Consider the following 15,212-nt stretch of genomic DNA (forward strand, 5'->3'; position numbering starts at 1 on the left):
TTTCTCGTCTTGTGGGTTTCTTGTGGTTCTTGGTGTCGGCTGCCTCTGGCTCGCCGGTTGTGGTTCGCTGGTTTTTTTGTCTCTTCTGTCTGCGCCTGTGTCTGGGCCTCTGTCCTCGGCGCCGTTTCGCTTTTGCTGGCCTCTGTGCCTTCCGTCTGGGCTTGTGGGGCGCCGGTTGTGGGCGTCTGGCGGCTTTCCGCGTTGCCCGTGGTGTGCCGGCCGCTTTGTTGTTTCCTGTGCCTTTGCGCCCCGGCTTGTTCGCGGGTCTCTGGCGTTCTTGCCCCCCCTCTGTTTGTCGGCTTCGCCTTTGCGTTTGGCCTGGCGGTTTGGGTGTGCCTTCCCTCCTTTCTTGCTTGTCCCTTGTTCTGTGGGTGCGTTGCGCTTCGGTGGGCGTGTGCTGGGGTCGGCTCTTTCGGTCTTGGCTTTTGTTGGCCCTTGTTCTTTGCTGCGGCGCGTGGCCTCCCGTGGTGTGGTGGCTTTTTGTGGGTTTCGTCTCTTCTTTTTTTTGGGGCGGCTTGCGCTTTTTTGCTTGCCGGGCGGGTGCTCTCCTGTTCTGGTTCCTTTTGCCGCTCTGTCGCCCGGTGTCGTCGTTGTGCTTCCCCGTTTTCGCGCCCTGCCGGGCTGGTTGTTTCGTCTGTGCCGGCTCCCTCCGCTGTTTCTTGCTCGTTTGTGGCTTCCTTCGTCCGCCCCCCTGTGTTGCTCGTTGGTCGCGTTCTCCTCCCCCGGTCGTGCCGGGTGTTGTGTCCCCCTGTCGGGCCCTGCCCCCTCCCCGTTGGTTGTTGTCCGTTTGTGGGTTGTTGGGGCTTTGTTTTTCTGGTGTCTGCTGGGTTGCGCTGGTTCCCTTGTCGTGTTGGTCTCGCCTTCTTGGCTTTGTCTTGTTGCCCGTTTTCTTTTTGTTTCGTCTTTTTTTTTTCCCCTTTCTCGGCTGGTTGTTTCTTCCTCCCTCGCTTCCTTTTCCTTGCTTGTTTCGCCGCGGTTCCTTCGGTCCTGCGCCGGCCGTCGTGTGCCCGCCCTCGGCTTGGGGTCTTTTTCTTCTTTTTTCTCTGTGGCCGTGGTTTTTTGGTCCTCCTTTCCGGCTTGTTTTCTGCCTTGTTCCTCCCCCCCCCGCGCCGGCCCTCGCTGCTGCTGCTTTGTTTCTCGCTGCCCTGCTTTTGTTTCCCTCTTTTCTCGGTCCTTTTTTTTTTTCGCTTTGCGTGTTTGCGCCCTGGCGGCCTGCGGGGTTTCCCCGCCCTCCCTTTGGGTGGGCCCCGTGCTTCGCCTCGTGTTTGCGGTTCGCTCCTCGTCGCCGCGGGTCCTTCTTTCCCGGCTGGCGCCTTCTTTGTCTTCTTTGTTTCGCCCGTTTTCGCTGGCCGTTTTTTCCCCCGTTGGTGCCCCTTGGGGGGGCGTCTGGGGCGGGCCTGGGCCGTTGTTTTTTCTCCGCTTGGCTCGTGTCTTTTGCGGCCTTGCCGGTTGGGGGTTCTGCTTTCTTCTGCCCGTTTCCTTCTCCCCCGTGTTGTTTGCTTGCGTTCGGCCTGCTCGTTTTTGCCTTTGTCCGTTTCTTTTCTTGCTTCTCGCTTCCGTCTGCCCCTGCCGTGCCCCTTTTCGGCCCCCGTGTTCTGGGCTGGTCTGCGGTTGGCGGGGGTCCGTGTTGTTTGTTCCCCGTTGTGTGGGCCGGTTTTTTTCGTGTTTGCGCGTGGCCTTCGCCTGCGGTGTGGCTCGTCCTGGCGGCCGTCCTGCTTCCGCGCTGGTGTTTTCCGGTGGGGTTTTTTCTGTCCTTTCTTTCCGTTTTTCCGCTGTGTGCTTGGGGGTTCCCCTCCCTTGTTTGTTGTTGTTTGTTGTTGTTCTTCTTTCTCTTCTTTGGTTGTTGTCTGGTGGCGCTGCCGTTTTCTTGTGGGTTGCTCTTGGCGTTGTTTGTTTATGGTGGCGGCCGCCTCTGCGCGTGTTCCTGGTGTCTTCTTTTGCTCTTCGTTGGCTCGCTGTTGGGTTGCTCGTGGTCCCGCGCTTTGGTCTTCGTCCGCGTCTGCCCGTGTTGGTGGGTTTCTCTTGGCCGTCGGCCCCCGCTGTGGTGTCGTCTTGTGCGCGGCCTTTGGGCGGGTTTTTGTTCGCTTCTGGTTTTCCCGTGTTTTTTTCGTTCTTTGTTTGCTCTGTTGGCTTTCCTGTTGGTTTGTTTTCCCCTTCCGTCGTTGTTGTGCCTGTGGTCCCTCCTGCGCGCGCGTCCTTTGCCCCTGGCCCTTTTTTTTTGGGGTTCGGGGGTGCTGTTTTGCGCTTGGTGCGCGGGCGGTCTCTCGGTTCGGTGCCCGTTTGTGCTTCGCCGCCTCCTTTCTGGCGCGCCTCTCCTTCCCTCTTTTTTTTTCCGGTCGCCGGCGCCCTCCTCGCCCTGGCCCGGGCCTTTTGGCTGTGGGGCGTTCTGGCGCGTGCGCTTGTGCGCCTGCCCCCTCGTCGCGGTGTGTGCGGCCCGTGGTCTTTGTGTTTGTTTTCTGTGCTTGTTTTTTTTTCTTTGTGGTTTTTTCCCGTTCGTCTCGGGTGTCGTTTTGCCCCGCGGGTGTTTGTTTCGTCTTTGTTGGCTCGTCGCTTGTTTTGCCGCTGCCGCTCTCCGGCTTTGTGTTTTCCCGTGCCGTGGTTTGCGCTGTGTCGGCGGCCCGTTTGCCCCCTGCGGCGCCCGCCCGTCGTCTGGGTTTCGTGTGGCCGGCCGGGCCGGTCGCGCGCGGGGCCTTTGTGCCGGCCCCGGGGTTCGCGGCCGGGTCCGTTCGCTGTTTGTGTTTTTCTTGCGCTTGTTCTCTCGTGTCGTCCTTCGGCGTCGTCCTCCTTCGTGGGTCTCCTGCTTGTTTTCTTGGGTTTTCGTTTGTCGCGTTGGTTCGGTGTTGGGTCGGTTGGTTCCGTGTGTTGTTCCTTGGTCGGGGCCTTCCTTTCGCCCCCCTCTTGTCTTGTTTTTCTCGTCTCTGGCTGGCTGTTTCGTTCTTTTGGCTGCCTGCCTGTGTTGCCTGTTTCTTTTGTTTGCCCGCCTCGCGGCGCTTTCGGTGCCTGGTTGGTTTGTGGCTGTGCCCTTGTCCGTTGGTCGGGCCGTGGGCTTCTTCCGTCTTGCCTGGCGCCCCTTGTTCGGGGTTCTCCTTCGGCCCTCCCCTCGCTTCTTTTGCGTGGGCTTTCTGGTTGTCCCCCTCCTTTGCTTCTGTCTCTTTGTTTTTGGTCTTCCTCTTCCTCTGGTTCTTTCTTTTCCCCCCTTGGTTTTGGGCCGTTCCTCTTCCGCTTGCGTGGCCTTTTTTTTTTGCTTTTGTGTCTTCCTGCGCCTGTCTCCGGTGCGTTTCTGGCTTCCCTCCCCCCTTTCCTTGTCCCTCTCTGCTGCTGCTCTGCCTCTTTTGTGGTTGTTCCCCTTTGTTCGCCCCCTTTGTGTCGCCTTTGGTTGTCTTCTCCGGTCGTCCCTTGGGTGGTTTTCCGTTCCGGGGTGCGGTGCGGGCCCCCTCGGCGGCCTCCTGGGCTGTCCGCTTTCTTCGCTGCGGGGTGCCGCGCTCTGGGCGGGCGTTTCTTCGCCCCCTCCTCCTTCGTTCTTCCTTGGGTCTTTCCGTCGCTGTTCTGCCCTTCCCTCCCCCTTCTTTGTCTTTTTTTTGTTGTTGTGTGCGCGGCTGGTCCCGCCTCCTTGGGCGTTTTGGCTTTTGGCTCTTGCTCTCCTTTGCTCTTTTCGGCTGGTCGTTCGGTTCCCCCTGGCTTCTTCTGTTTTTGCTCTCTTGTTGTTGGGGGCTGTTGGGTCTTCCGGTCCTTTGTGTTTGTGGGTCTTCTTGGTGTTGGGTTGGTTTTTGTTCGTGTGCCTCCGTTCCCCCCTCCCCGGGCTGTCTGTGCGGGGCGTCTCTTCCCGTGCGGGCTTTGTCCTCTTTGGCGCCCCGTTGTGTTGCGCCTGGCCGTGCCGGTGTCGTCTTCGTCTCTTTGGCCCTTTTGGCTCTTGCTTGGCCTTGTGCTGGCGGGGGCTCCTTTCTCGTCCGTCTTTCGCTCCCCGTCCTGTCTCCTGTTTTCTCTCTTGCCCCCCGTTTCCCTGCCCGCTCCTGCCCCTCTGGGGCGGTCTTGTTCTGCCGGCCTGCGTCCTTCTCGCTTGGTTTTTCCCCTCTGTCCCCTTCTTTCGCCTTCTTTTTTTTGTTTCTTGCGTCGCGCCCCCTGTTAGTGGTCTCCTTCTCCCTCCTTGGTTCCTGGTCTGTGGGGCGGCTTCCGTGCCTCTGCCCTGCGTTTCCTGCGGCCTGTTTTTCTGTGGTTTCCGCGCTTGCTGCGCCCTTTCCGCGCTTTTTCTCTGCGTGTCTGCCCCTTGTTTCCGTCTGGTGCTGCCCCCGCCGTCCCCCTCGTTTTCCTTGCCTCTCCGTTCGGTTCCGGCCCGGTGCCTCCTGTCTCCCGGTTCTCCCTGTCTCTCGTCGCCTGTCGCCGTCTCTCTGCTTCGGGTCTGGTCTCGTTGGGTCGCCTGGCTCTGCCCCTGTTCCCTGCCCCGCCCCCTCTTCTGTCTTTTTCGGCTTTTTTGGGTGTTTTTTGTTGGTGTTGTTTGCCTGGCCTGTCGCTGTTCGTTTGGGGGTGGTTTGTGGTTTTCGTTTGCCTTTGTTGGTGGCTGTGGCCGCGGTTCTGTGTCGGCCCCTGCTGGCTTTCTTCTTGTTGCGTTTCCCCCGGCGGTGGTGGTCTCGCCCCGGGTCGTCTCGCGGGCTGTTTTTCCCCGCTCGTCTTTCGGTTCTTTCCCCCCGGGGGGGGCGCGCCTCCCCCGGCGGCCCTGTCCGCCCCGCCCTCCCCTGTTTTTCCTTTTTCTGGCGTGGTTTTTTTCTTGCCTTGGTTTTTTCTCCTGTGGGGCGTCTCCCTTGGTTTGTTTGCTTTTGCTTCCTTTTGGTTTTCCCGCGCCCCGCTCTTTGTCTCTTTGCTCCCTTTCTTCTTTCTCCCCCCCCTTTTCTGGTCCTGGTCGGGTTCTGTCGTCTTTGTTTCCCTCCTGGTTCGCCTCCCCCTCGCCGCGCCCCTTTGGGTTTGTCCCTTCTTTTTTTTTCTTTCCTGGGTCGGCGCCCGCCTTGCTGTTCGCTGTTCCCCCCCCCGGCGCCCTTGCCCCTTGGCTTTGCGCCTCCGTTGGCCCCCGCGTTTGTCCGCCGCTTCTGTTCGTGGGTCCCCCGTGGCTCCCTTTTCCCCTCCCTCTGGTTTTGTTTTTGTCTGGTTTCCGCTCCCCCTGCCGGGGCTTTTTTGTTGGCTCTCCCCTTTGGGCTTTGCTCCGCGGGTGGGCCTGTTCTTCCCGTTCCCGGTTCGCGCTGCTGGGCGCCCTTGGGCGCTTGTGGTTTTTTGCCTCGCCCGCCCTGGCGCTCGCGCCCCCTGTCTCTGCTTTCGTGTCCTCCCGCCTGGCCTCCTCTCTCCTCCTCCCCCCCCCCCCGGTTTCCTTTTCTGGCCTTCTGTTTGTGGCCTCGTCCCTCGTTCCTGCCCCCTCTTCCGCCCGTGCTGTTTGTGCCCGTTGGTTTGTTCCTTTGCCGGCCGTTTGTCCTTTGGGGTCGTTCCGCTCCGCCCTCCGCGCGCGTTTCCGGTCGCCGTCCTTTTGGCTGCCGGGGGCCCGGTTTCTTCTGTCTGTTCCTCTTCCTTTTCTTGCCTTGGCCCGTTTCTTTGGTCTTTTGCTTTTGCGTGTGGGGGGTCGCGCGTGGCTTGGCCCGGTGCGCGGCGTTCCGCGTCTTTCTTGTTTGGCTTGTCGCGGTGGGGGGCGCCCTGGCGGGTGGTGCTCGGCTGTTGGGGCCCGTTTTGGGCTGGCCGTGCGTCGCTTGGGGCTTTTTGGCCCCGTTGGGCGTTGGGGGTCTCCCTCCCCCCGCCTTCTCCTTTGGCTTCTTTCCTCTTTTCTTTGCTTTTTTCCCCCCCTTGGTTCTGCCCCTTGGTTTTCGCGCCTCCGGCCCTCCCTTTTGTTTGTCCTCTTTTCGTTTTTCCTCCTTTTGCCTTCGCTCCCGTTTTCTTCTGCTTTTTGCTTTGCCGTGGTTTTTGTTGCGGGTTTTTCGGGTTTTGTTTCGGCTGTGTTCGCGGCCGCCGGTTTTCCCTTTCTGCCCCCCTTTTTCCCGCCTCTTTTCTGTCTTCCGCGCCTTCCGGTTCTTTTTTTTGTTTTTTTTCTGTTCGGGGCGGCGTGTCTCCCCGCGGCTCGTTTTGCTTGCCCCGCCTCTTCTGGTGCTCGCCCTGTGGCGGGCGGCCTTGCCCTGTGCTTTTTTCCTTTTGTTGTCTTGCGTGGGGGCTGGTCGTTTGGGCTTTCGCCGCTTGCCCTTTCCCCTTGGTTGTGGTTTGTGTTTTCTTCCGTTCCTTTCTCTTCTTTTTCCCGGCCCCCTCTCGCCCCCCGCCGCCCTGTCCCCCTCGTGCGTCCCTTTTTCCTCGGTTCCCCGTGTCGTCTTTTTTCCGTGGGCTCTTTCTGCTCTGGCGTGGCCGGGTGGTGGCTTGGCGGTGGGCTGCCTCCCTTGTTGGCCCGGCTTTGTTGTGTGTCTTTTTGCTTTTTGCGGCCGCTGTCCCCTCTTTTTTTCGTCTGGGGGCTGTGGTGGTGTGCTGTTTTGGTCTCTGGTTGTGGCTGTCTTGTCCTTCCCGGGGTGGTTGTCTTCGGTCTTTTTCTCCGCCGCCGTGTTTCTTGTCCCGCCTGTTTTTTTTTCTGCTCTTCGTCCTTTTTGTGCTTTTTTTCGTTCTGGTTCGTTTTTTCCGTGCTCGGTCTTTTCCGCCGTGCCCTGCTGTGTTGGCTCGCTGGTGTGTCTGTCTGCTGTTGCCGCTGCGGGCCGCTCCCTGGTCGCTTGTTCTGTGCGTCTTCTCCGCCTGTCCCCGCGTTGCCGCTCTTCTGCGGCGGCTGGTTCGGGTCTTGTTGGGCTTGGCTTTGGCTTTTCCGCCGGGTGTTGGGTTTCTGGCGGGTCGCCCGTTCTTTTTTGGTGGCTTTCGCCTTGTTTTCTTCTTGTTGGCTTGGCCTGGTGGCCGCTTTGGCCTTCGTCCCCCGTCCTTTAGGTGCCTTTTGCGGGGTTTTGGCTGTGGGTCGACCTTGTTTTTTGGTTGGCGGTGGGTGCCGGCTCGGGCCCCCTTTGTCGTCGGGCGTCTTTTCTGTTCCTTTTCGTCTGGCCTTTTCGGTCTGTCCCTTGTTGTCTTTTGTTCGGCTTCCCGTTGTGCTTCCGGCTTCTGCTTTCCTCCTCTCTCTGCCCTCCGCCGCTGTGGCGTGCCCGTTTGTCGTCTTGTTGGTCTCGTCTGCGCTGGCCGGCTTGGTCCGTGTTCCTTGTTTCCCCCGGCCTTTGCGGCCTCCTTTTTTCCCGTTTTTCCCTTGCGCTCGGCTGCTCTTGCCTTGTTTTGTTCTTTTCCCCGCTTCCGGTTCTTTTTGCGCTTCTCTCTGGCCTCTTCTTCCTGTTCTTCTTGCGGTTTTCCTTTCTCTGTCTTTTTCTTGGCTCCCCTGTCTTTTCTCTTCGTGTCGGGCCGGCCCTCCCCCGTGGCCTCTGTCCGGTTTGTGGCCCCTTGTTCCGTCGCCCCGTGTGGCGCTTGCTTCGCTTGCCCCCTCTTCTGTCTTTTCGTTGTTCTTGTTTTCCGCGTCCTCTTTTTGTTTTGCGGTGTGTCTCGCTGTGTTCTCTTGGCCTCCTGCCGGCCTTCTTCCCTGGTTGTGGCTTCTCCTTCGCCTTTCTTGCCTGCTTCGTGGTGTTTCTTCCTTCGTTGTCCGTTTCGGCCGCGCGTCGTCCTCCCTCGTCGTCCGGGTTTTCTCCCGCTCCCCCGCCCCTCTTCTTGTTTGGTGTCTTGTGGGGGCTTTTTTTTTTTGTTTTGGCTCTTTGGGTTTGCTGCCCGCTTCCGTGTGCCCTTGCTGTGCGCTCCCTGCTTGTCCCCTTTTTTCCTTCGGTTTTGGGTTGCCGTCGCCCGTGCGCCGCTGGTCCCGTTCTGTGCCTCCTTTGTTCTTTTGCTTGGTTTTTTGTTTTGGGGTCGGCGGCTCCTTCGTTGGCCCTCGCCGCGGCGTCTGTCTGCGCCTGGCCCTTTTTGCGGTTGGTTTTGCCGTGTCTTTGGTGGTTGTGGGCGTCCTCGTGTGTGTGTTTCGGGGGGCCTCCCGTTCGCTCGTGCCGCGCGCGCGCTTGGGGCTCGCTTCCTGGTGTGTGCGCGGTTGTGTTGTGTTGTGGGCCGTTGGTCCTTGTTTCTGGGTCGCTCGGTGCTTTTTGGGGGCCTTTGCCGCTCCGTGGGGGGTCCGTCCTTTTCCGCCCCCCTTGTTTTCCTTTTGCTCGTCTTTTTGTGGCTGCGTTGGTCCCGGTCCCTCTCCGGGGCCCGGTTGTGGTTGTCCCCTGTTGTTTTTTCCTCTCTCTTTCTCTCTTCTTGCTCCCTCGGCCGTGGGCTTTTGCCTTTTGCGGTCGCTTTGGCCTGTTTGTTCGTGCCTTGGTCCCTTCGGTGTTTGCTTTCCTCCGGTCTTCCGTTTGTGTCCCTTGCTTTTTTTTGTTTGGTTGTTTGTTTTTTTTTTTTTTCTCTCTTCTCTTGTTGTTTCTGCTGTCTGTCTTTGTGCTCTTTTCCTGCCTTGTTTCCGGGCCTCGTCTGCCGCTCTGGTCCGTTTCCCCCCCGGCTTCTCTTGGTCCCTCTGTGCGTGCCTCCGTCTGTCGCTCTCGCCGTCCCGCCCTGGTTCCCGTTTCCGGCCCTGCCCTTTTCCCTCTCCGGGTGGTTTTTTTTTTCTTTTCCCCCTATTTTTCTTTTTTGCTTTTTTTCTTGCGCTTGTTTTTTCTTTCTTTCTTTTTGGTTGTTGTTTTTTTTTCCCTGCGTGGTTTGCGGCGGCGTTTTTCTGTTTTGTGTTCTGTCGCCGGTCTTTTGGCGGGTTGTTTTGTGTCGCGTCCCTTCGCGTTCTTTTCGGTGCTTTTGTTTTTGTTTTCGCCTGCGTCTGCCCTTTGTTTTGTTTCCTTCTGTGCTCGTCCCCTTTGTGCCGCCCCGCCGGCCGGGGGGTTCGCTCGGGTTCCCCGTTGTGTCGCTTTTGCGTGTTTGTTGCGGTTGGTTCGCGTTTTGTGCGGCCTGCCGTTCCCCCCTCGCTTGTTTGTTTCTTTTTTTTCCTCTTTTTCCTTTCCTGTTTTCCTTGGCCTTTGCGGCTGTTTCGTCTTCCTTGTGTTCTTTTTTTTTTTTGTTGTTGCTTTCTTTCGTTTCCGGTTTTTTTTTTGTCGTTTTTGCGCCTGGTCGTTTCTGCCGCTCGCCTCCTCTGCTTTTTCCCCTTGTCTCTTGTGCTGTTTTTTTTTCGTGGCCTTTGTTCTTTTTGCTTGTCTTGGTGCTCCGCGTCTTTGTGCGTCTCTTGCTTCTTTTTTCTTTCTCGGCGGGTGGTGTTGGGGGCCCTTTTTTTCGTTCTTTTCCTTCCCCTTCTCCCCTTCTTGTTGGTTGTGGGTTCTTCTGTCTGTCGTCTCGTCCTTTTCCTTGGCCTGGCTGCTGCGCCCCCCTTCCCGGCCTCGTGCCCCCTGTGGCTCCGGCGGGCTGGCGCTCCCTGTTGTTGCCCCGCTCCTTTTTTTTCCCCCTTCTTTTTTCTTCCCCCCCCCTGCCGTCCCCCCCCCCTGGTCGCTCCCGTCGGGTGCCTTTCGCTTCCCCGGTTTGGGTTGCCCTTTCTCCCCCTTCGTCCCTGGGGGCTGTTCGCGCTCCTTGTGGCTTTTTTCCTCCTGGTGTTTCTGGCCCGGTCTCGCGTGTGTTTTTTGTGTTCTTTGTCTTTTCTTCCCCGTCTTTCGTCCTTGCCTCTTCTTTGTTGTTTTGGTCTTCCGTGGCCCGCGCCGCTCCTCGTTTTCTTGCTGCGGTTCTTTTTTTCCCCCTGGGCGGGGGTTGTTGTTTGCTTCTTGTTTTGTTTATTCTTTGGCGTCGTGTCCCTTTTGTCGTTTTGCTCCGGGCGCCCCTTTTTTTTTTTTTTTGCCCGGTCTTCCCTGCTTTGGCTCGCTTCCCCCCTTGCGCCTTGCTGTTGTGGGTCTGTGTTTCTCGTTTTTTTCTGGCTCGTTTTCCTGGTCCTGCGGTCTTCTTTTTGGTTTTCTTGCCTGGGGCCCGTTCCGTTGGCTGGCTCTTGGGTTTGTTCCTTTTGTTCCCCGTTGTGGTTTTCCCTGGTTTGCCGCTGTGTCGTTTGTTCGCTTCCTCCGTCTCTTCCCCTTTTTTTCTTTTCGCTGGGGGTCTCCTGGTTCCCCCTGGGTCTCCCTTCCCCTCCTTTCGTCCCTCTCTCCCGTCCTCTCCCTCCCGTCTGCCTTTGCGGCGGGCGGGGGCCGGGCTTCGTGGGGCGTGTGTTGGCCCGGCGGTTTTCGTTTGCCTTGGGGGGGTGGTGTGGGGCGGTTGGTGGGGGTTCTTCCGGTGGGCGGTGGGGGCTGTTGTGTGGTGGCGGTCCTTGGGCTTCGTCCTTGTGGCTTCGGGTGGGGCTTCTGGGCGGGGTTTTCGGTCTTGGGCCGCTTTCGGGTTTGGTTCCCTCTTTCTTGCGGGGCTCGGCTTGGGTGGCTTTCCCCCCTGTTTCCCCCCGTCTCCCGTTCGCGTGGTTTTTCCCTGTCTTTCCCGCGCGTCGCCTGCGGGTTTTGCTTTTTTTTTTTTTGTCGCGCGGTTTGCCCTTCTCCGCGCCCCTTGTCTCTTTCTTTTCTCTGGTCTGGCTTCCCGCCTGTTCTTTTTTGGGTGCGTGCGTGGTTGTCGTGTGGCGCTTTGCCGTGTTGGCCCCTCTGGCGGCGTTGTCTGGTGGTTGTTCGTTGGCTTTTTTCTTTGTTTTTTTTTTTGGCTGGCGTGTGGCCTCCTGGTTTTTGTCGTTTGTTTTTGTTTTGTTTTGTGTTTCGGGGTGTTTCCTCGTGCTGGCGCTCCCGCTCGGGGTCGTCGGGTTTCGTTCGTGGTTTTTCCCCCTCCTCTCTGTTTTCTTGCTGGGCCGTGGGCCCGCTGGTTGGGCGTTGGTTTGCTGCGTCCCCCTTTTTTTTTTTTGCGGGCGGGCTGGCCCGGGGGCGTGGGCTTCTTTTCGCGTTTCCGCGTGCTTCTTTTTTCGGTTTCTCTTCGTCTTTTCCCCCCTCGTTCCCCCGCGCGTCCTTCCGTTTTGTGGGGCTTTGTGTTGTTCTGCTTGCTTTGGTCGCCCGTCCGTCCTGTGCTTTGCTTTGCGTGTGCCCGCCTTCCGTCGGTTCTGGTTGTCCGCTTCTGCGGCTGGTTGGCTCCTCGTCGCCGTGTGGGTCCTGGTTCGTGTGCTGGGCGGGCTTCTTTTCCTGTTGGCTCTTTTGGCTCGCCGGCTTTGGGCCCGTGGCCGGGTTTTTTGTGTTGCGTGCCGGTGCGTTTCTTTCTCTCCCTCCCTCCTCTTCTTTTTTTTTCTCTTCTCTGGCCGTTCTGGCTTCCTGGCGCTCGTCTTTTTTGGCCCCGTGGTGCCCTTCTGTTGTTTTTTGGTCCTCTTTGGGTTTTCTTGGTCTCTTTCGTCCTCTGTCTGTGTTTGTTTTCTTCGTGGCTTTGGGTTTTTTCGGGTGTGTCGTGTTCCTCCCGCCTCTGCGCTTCGGGGGCCGCCTTTTCCCGTTTTTTTGGTCTGGTTGGCTTCGTTTTGTTTGGGTCCGTTGTTTGCGTGTCCTTTCGTGGGCCTGCTTCGCGTCCGGTTGCGGTGGTCTTGTTCCCTCGTTTGGGGCCCGGTGCGGCTTGGTGCTTCGGTCCGTGTTTGCGGGCCCTTTCTGCGCCCCCGGCCTGTCTTTCTCTTGGTGTGTGTGTTGCTTTGGTTTGTTCCCGTGTTTCGTTCGTTCCTGTGTCTTGCCTCCTGTTTTCCTGGCTTGGGCGCCGTCGGTTGCCTCTTCCCCTTTTTCTGCGTTGGGTCGCCCTGTCGGGGGCTGGTGGGCGGGGGTTTTTCTTTTTTTTTTTCCGTGGTCGCGTTTTTCGGGCCCTTGGTCTTTGGTCCTTCTGTTCGTGCGGGTGGGTGCCCCGGGCCCCGGGGGCGGTTCGCCCGCCTTGGCCTGTTTTCCCCGCGCTCCTTTGTTTTGGTGTCCGTTTTTTTGCTTTGTCGCGGGCTTGGCGGGCTTTTTTTTTTTGTTCGGGTGCTGTTGTGCGTGGCCGCCTGTTTCCTCTTTTGGCCCCGCCCGTTCCCCCGCGCGCTGTTTCGGTGGTGGGTCTGGTGGCGCCTTCTTCTTTTGTCTCTTGCTTTTGTTTTCCCCCGTCCCCCCTGTTGTCTCTCTGCCCGCCTCGTCTGCCGCTGCCCTCCTCCTTCCTGTTTCCCTTTTTCCGCTCCCCTCTTTGTCCGGCCCGCCCTCTTCCCTTCCCCCTGCCGCGCTGCTCGTCCCCCTCGGCGCTTTGCTTGCTTCTCGGGGTTCCCTCGGGCGGGTTCGTCTCTTCCGCTTCTCGTTGCGCTGTTTGGTGTTTCGGGTGGGGTGGGTTTGTGTGCGCTTTTTTTGTGGCGTTGGGGCCGGGCTTTTCCCGGTCCTTGTCTCTTTTGTTGTTTTGGCTCTGTTTTTTGCTCTTTGGGGGCCTTTTTGTTCTGCCCCGTTCGGTTTTGTTGTTTCTGGGCTCCGGTGCGTGGGTGCTGCGCGGGCTGCTGCTTGTCTGTCCTTTTGGGGGCTGGTTGCGTGGTTTTCCCTGGGGCTTTTTTTCCGGTTGGTCTTGGGTGGTGGTCCCGGCTGTGGTGGTGGCCTTGTGGTGCTCCGCTCCTTTTCTGGTGTGCGTTCGTGTTGCGTTTCCGGCTGCCCGGTTCGGGTTCCCCTTTTCGTTTCTCCTCGTCTGTCCCGTTTGTTGGGGCCGCCCCTGGGGTGTGTGCCCCTGGTTCGCGTTTGCTTTTGTGTTTCCCTCTCCCCGCGGCGTGCCGTTGCTTCCCGCCGTTTGGGTCGTCTTGGCGTTTGTCTTTGCGGTTGTTTCGCCCCCCTCCTGTCTCCTCTGTTCCTCTCCCCTGCCTTTTTTCGTCTTCTTGGCGGCGGCCTGGGCCTGCTTTTGCTTTGCGTTTGTGGGGGCCCCTCGGCCTCTTTGCGGTTTGGCCCGCGGTGGCCCCTCCGTCCTGTTTGTTGCTGCTGCGTGGGCGCGGTTTTGGGTTGTCTCCGCGTTTTTGTTCCGCGGGGGCTTTTTTTTGGTGGCCTTGTGTGTCCGGTCCCTTTCTTTTTTTTGCTTGGGGGGTGCTGGTGGCTTGTGGGTGCGGTCTGGCCTTTTGGTCCCCTGTTCCGTTTCCTGGGCCGTGGCTTTTTTTTTTTCGCGCCCCGTGCCTGTTCGTCGTCTTCTGTTGTCCCCGGCGGTTTTCGCCGCCGTGTTTGGTCCCCCCTCTTTTTCCTCGTTTCTTCCGCGTGTGTTTTCCGTTTCTCTTCCCTCCTTTCTGTCGTGCCCTCCTTCTGGTGTCTTTCTTCGCCCTCTTGGCGCCGTGCGGGCGCTGGGGTGTGTGCCTGGCCGTTGTGCTTGCGGCTCCCTCTCCTTGGCTGGTTTTTGTCTTCTCTTTTCTCCGTGTTTGTTCTTTTTCTGTCTTGTTTGCTGCCCCGGCTGTTTTTTGTCTCTGTTTTCTTTTCCTCTTCTTCCTCTGTTCCTCTTTCGCCCGTTGCTCTTTGCTTCTTCCCCGGCCTCTCTGTCTTTGGCGGCCTCCTTGCCCGGCCCCTGGGCGCCTGCCTTTCCCCCCTCCGCTTCGGTTGTTTGTCTTGTCTCTGTTTTTTGTCTCCGGGTGTGCTCTCGGGCCCTTCTTTGTGCCCCGCCGGCTTGTGTGCCGCTTTTTTTGTTTTTTTGTCCTGTTGGTCCGCTTTCGCGGCTTGTGTTCGCTTTTTGGTGTCCGGTTTTGGGTGTTGCTTGTCTTCCGGGGTTTTGTGTTCTCTGCTTCTGTGCCTCCTTTTTCGTTTCTGCTTGCGCTCCCCCCCGCCCCGGTCCGCCCCGTGTCCTTTCCTCCGCGGCTGTCGCCTGGGGCGCGGGCGCCTGGGGCCGCTTTGTCCTTGCCCTGGCGTTTTTTCGTTTGCTTTGGTGCTTCGTGCCCTCTTTGTTCGTTTGCTTCGCGGCCCGTTTTCTGTGCCGTTGTGCCCTTTCGTTTTCTCTCCTCGTTGTTTGTTTTGTCTTCGGGCTCCCGCTGCTCTTTTGTTTCCCGTTCTGTCCGTCTTGTTTTTCGTGGTCCCTGGCTTCGTTGGGCGTTTCCGTTGTTGTTGGGTTGGGCCGTCGTTTTGTGGGTTTGGGGCGCTTCTTGCTCCTTTTTCGGGTTTCCGGCTTTTTTTTCCGCTTCTTGCGCCGGGGCCTCTTTTTGCGGGCGGCCTGGCGCCCGCCTGGCGCCCGGCTTGGTCGTGCGTCGCCTTGTCTTTTTCTTTTTGGTTCCCTGCCCGGTGCTGTTTTGTGGCGTTTTCCTTGTTTGCGCTTGCCCGTGGTTTGCCTCGTGGGTTGCTTCGCCTTGGGCTGTTCGTTTTGCCGGTTTGGTTTGTCGGGTGTGTGTGTGTCGCCCCTCCCTCTCTGCTTCGGGCTGCCGGGCGTTCCGTGGCCTGCTTTTTCCTGCGGCTTGCTTGGCCCTCTTGGCGGGGGGGGGCCGCTTTGCTTCTTTCCCCCGCCCGTTGGTGGCGTTTCTTTTTTTTTTTCTTTTTTCTCCGCCTCTGTTTGTCTTTCCTCTTTGTTTGCTTTCGGCCGCGTTTTTCTCCGCTCCTTGCTGCTCTGTTGTTTCCGGTTTGTGTTGGGCTTCGGGCCTGTTTTCTTTTTTTTTTTTTCCCTTTTTTTTTTTTTTTTTTGCTTTTTTCCTTTTGTCTTTTCCTCCGCTGTGTTTTTTGTTGTTTTGGTTCGTTGGGTGTTCCTGGTTTCTCTCGGGCCTGTGGGCCTTGTGTTCTGTGGCGGTTTTTGCGCGCCGGCTCGCGTTCCCCTCGTTGCGTTCTGCTTGCGGTGCGTTCCGCGTTCCCTGTTTCTGTGGTGTGGGCCTTTGTCTGTGTCCGTCCTGGGTTGGTTTTTTGTGTTCTGCGCGGCCTGTGCGTTTTGGCGTTTTTTGTTTCCGGTTGCGCGGGGGGCTTTTGTGTTTGGTGGTTTTGGTGGGCTTGTCGTCTTTTTGTTCCGTGGTGTGGGGGGGGGGCCGGCGGGTCCTTGTTTCCGCCCGGGGGTGTGTTTTTTCTTGTTTTTTGTGGGTGGGGGTTGTTTTTTTTTTCTTGTTGCGCGGCGGGGTTTCGTTCGGGTTTTGTGGCTGTTTTTCTGGGGCCTTTGCTTGTTGGCGGGTGCTGTGCTGTGCGGTGTGTTGCCGGCCTTGTGGGTTTCTGGCTTGCTTTGCCTTGTTCGGTCCCTCTCCCCCCCCCCTCCCTTTTTTCTTTCTGGGCGGTTTTGTTTGTTTTGCGTTGTCCGTTTTTTCTTTGGTCGCTGCTTCGCGGCCGGCGCCGGGCGGCGCCGCTGTTTTTCGGTGCTTCCTGCGCCTCCTGCGTTTGCCTTTCTGCTGG

At 58.6% G+C, this 15,212-nt stretch overlaps 2 protein-coding genes across 5 annotated transcripts in view; both read right to left on the bottom strand.

Moving 5' to 3' along the window:
* Window positions 1-15,212, bottom strand: part of LOC121919574 (coiled-coil domain-containing protein 150-like) — a 475,343-nt gene that overhangs the window by 431,601 nt on the left and 28,530 nt on the right. The gene's annotated exons all lie outside the window — the stretch shown is intronic.
* CCDC150 (coiled-coil domain containing 150) overlaps window positions 1-15,212 on the bottom strand; it is a 66,933-nt gene that overhangs the window by 31,655 nt on the left and 20,066 nt on the right. The gene's annotated exons all lie outside the window — the stretch shown is intronic.

This window comes from Sceloporus undulatus, chromosome 1 (assembly GCF_019175285.1).
Source record: "Sceloporus undulatus isolate JIND9_A2432 ecotype Alabama chromosome 1, SceUnd_v1.1, whole genome shotgun sequence".
In the NCBI taxonomy this organism is placed as follows: domain Eukaryota; kingdom Metazoa; phylum Chordata; class Lepidosauria; order Squamata; family Phrynosomatidae; genus Sceloporus; species Sceloporus undulatus.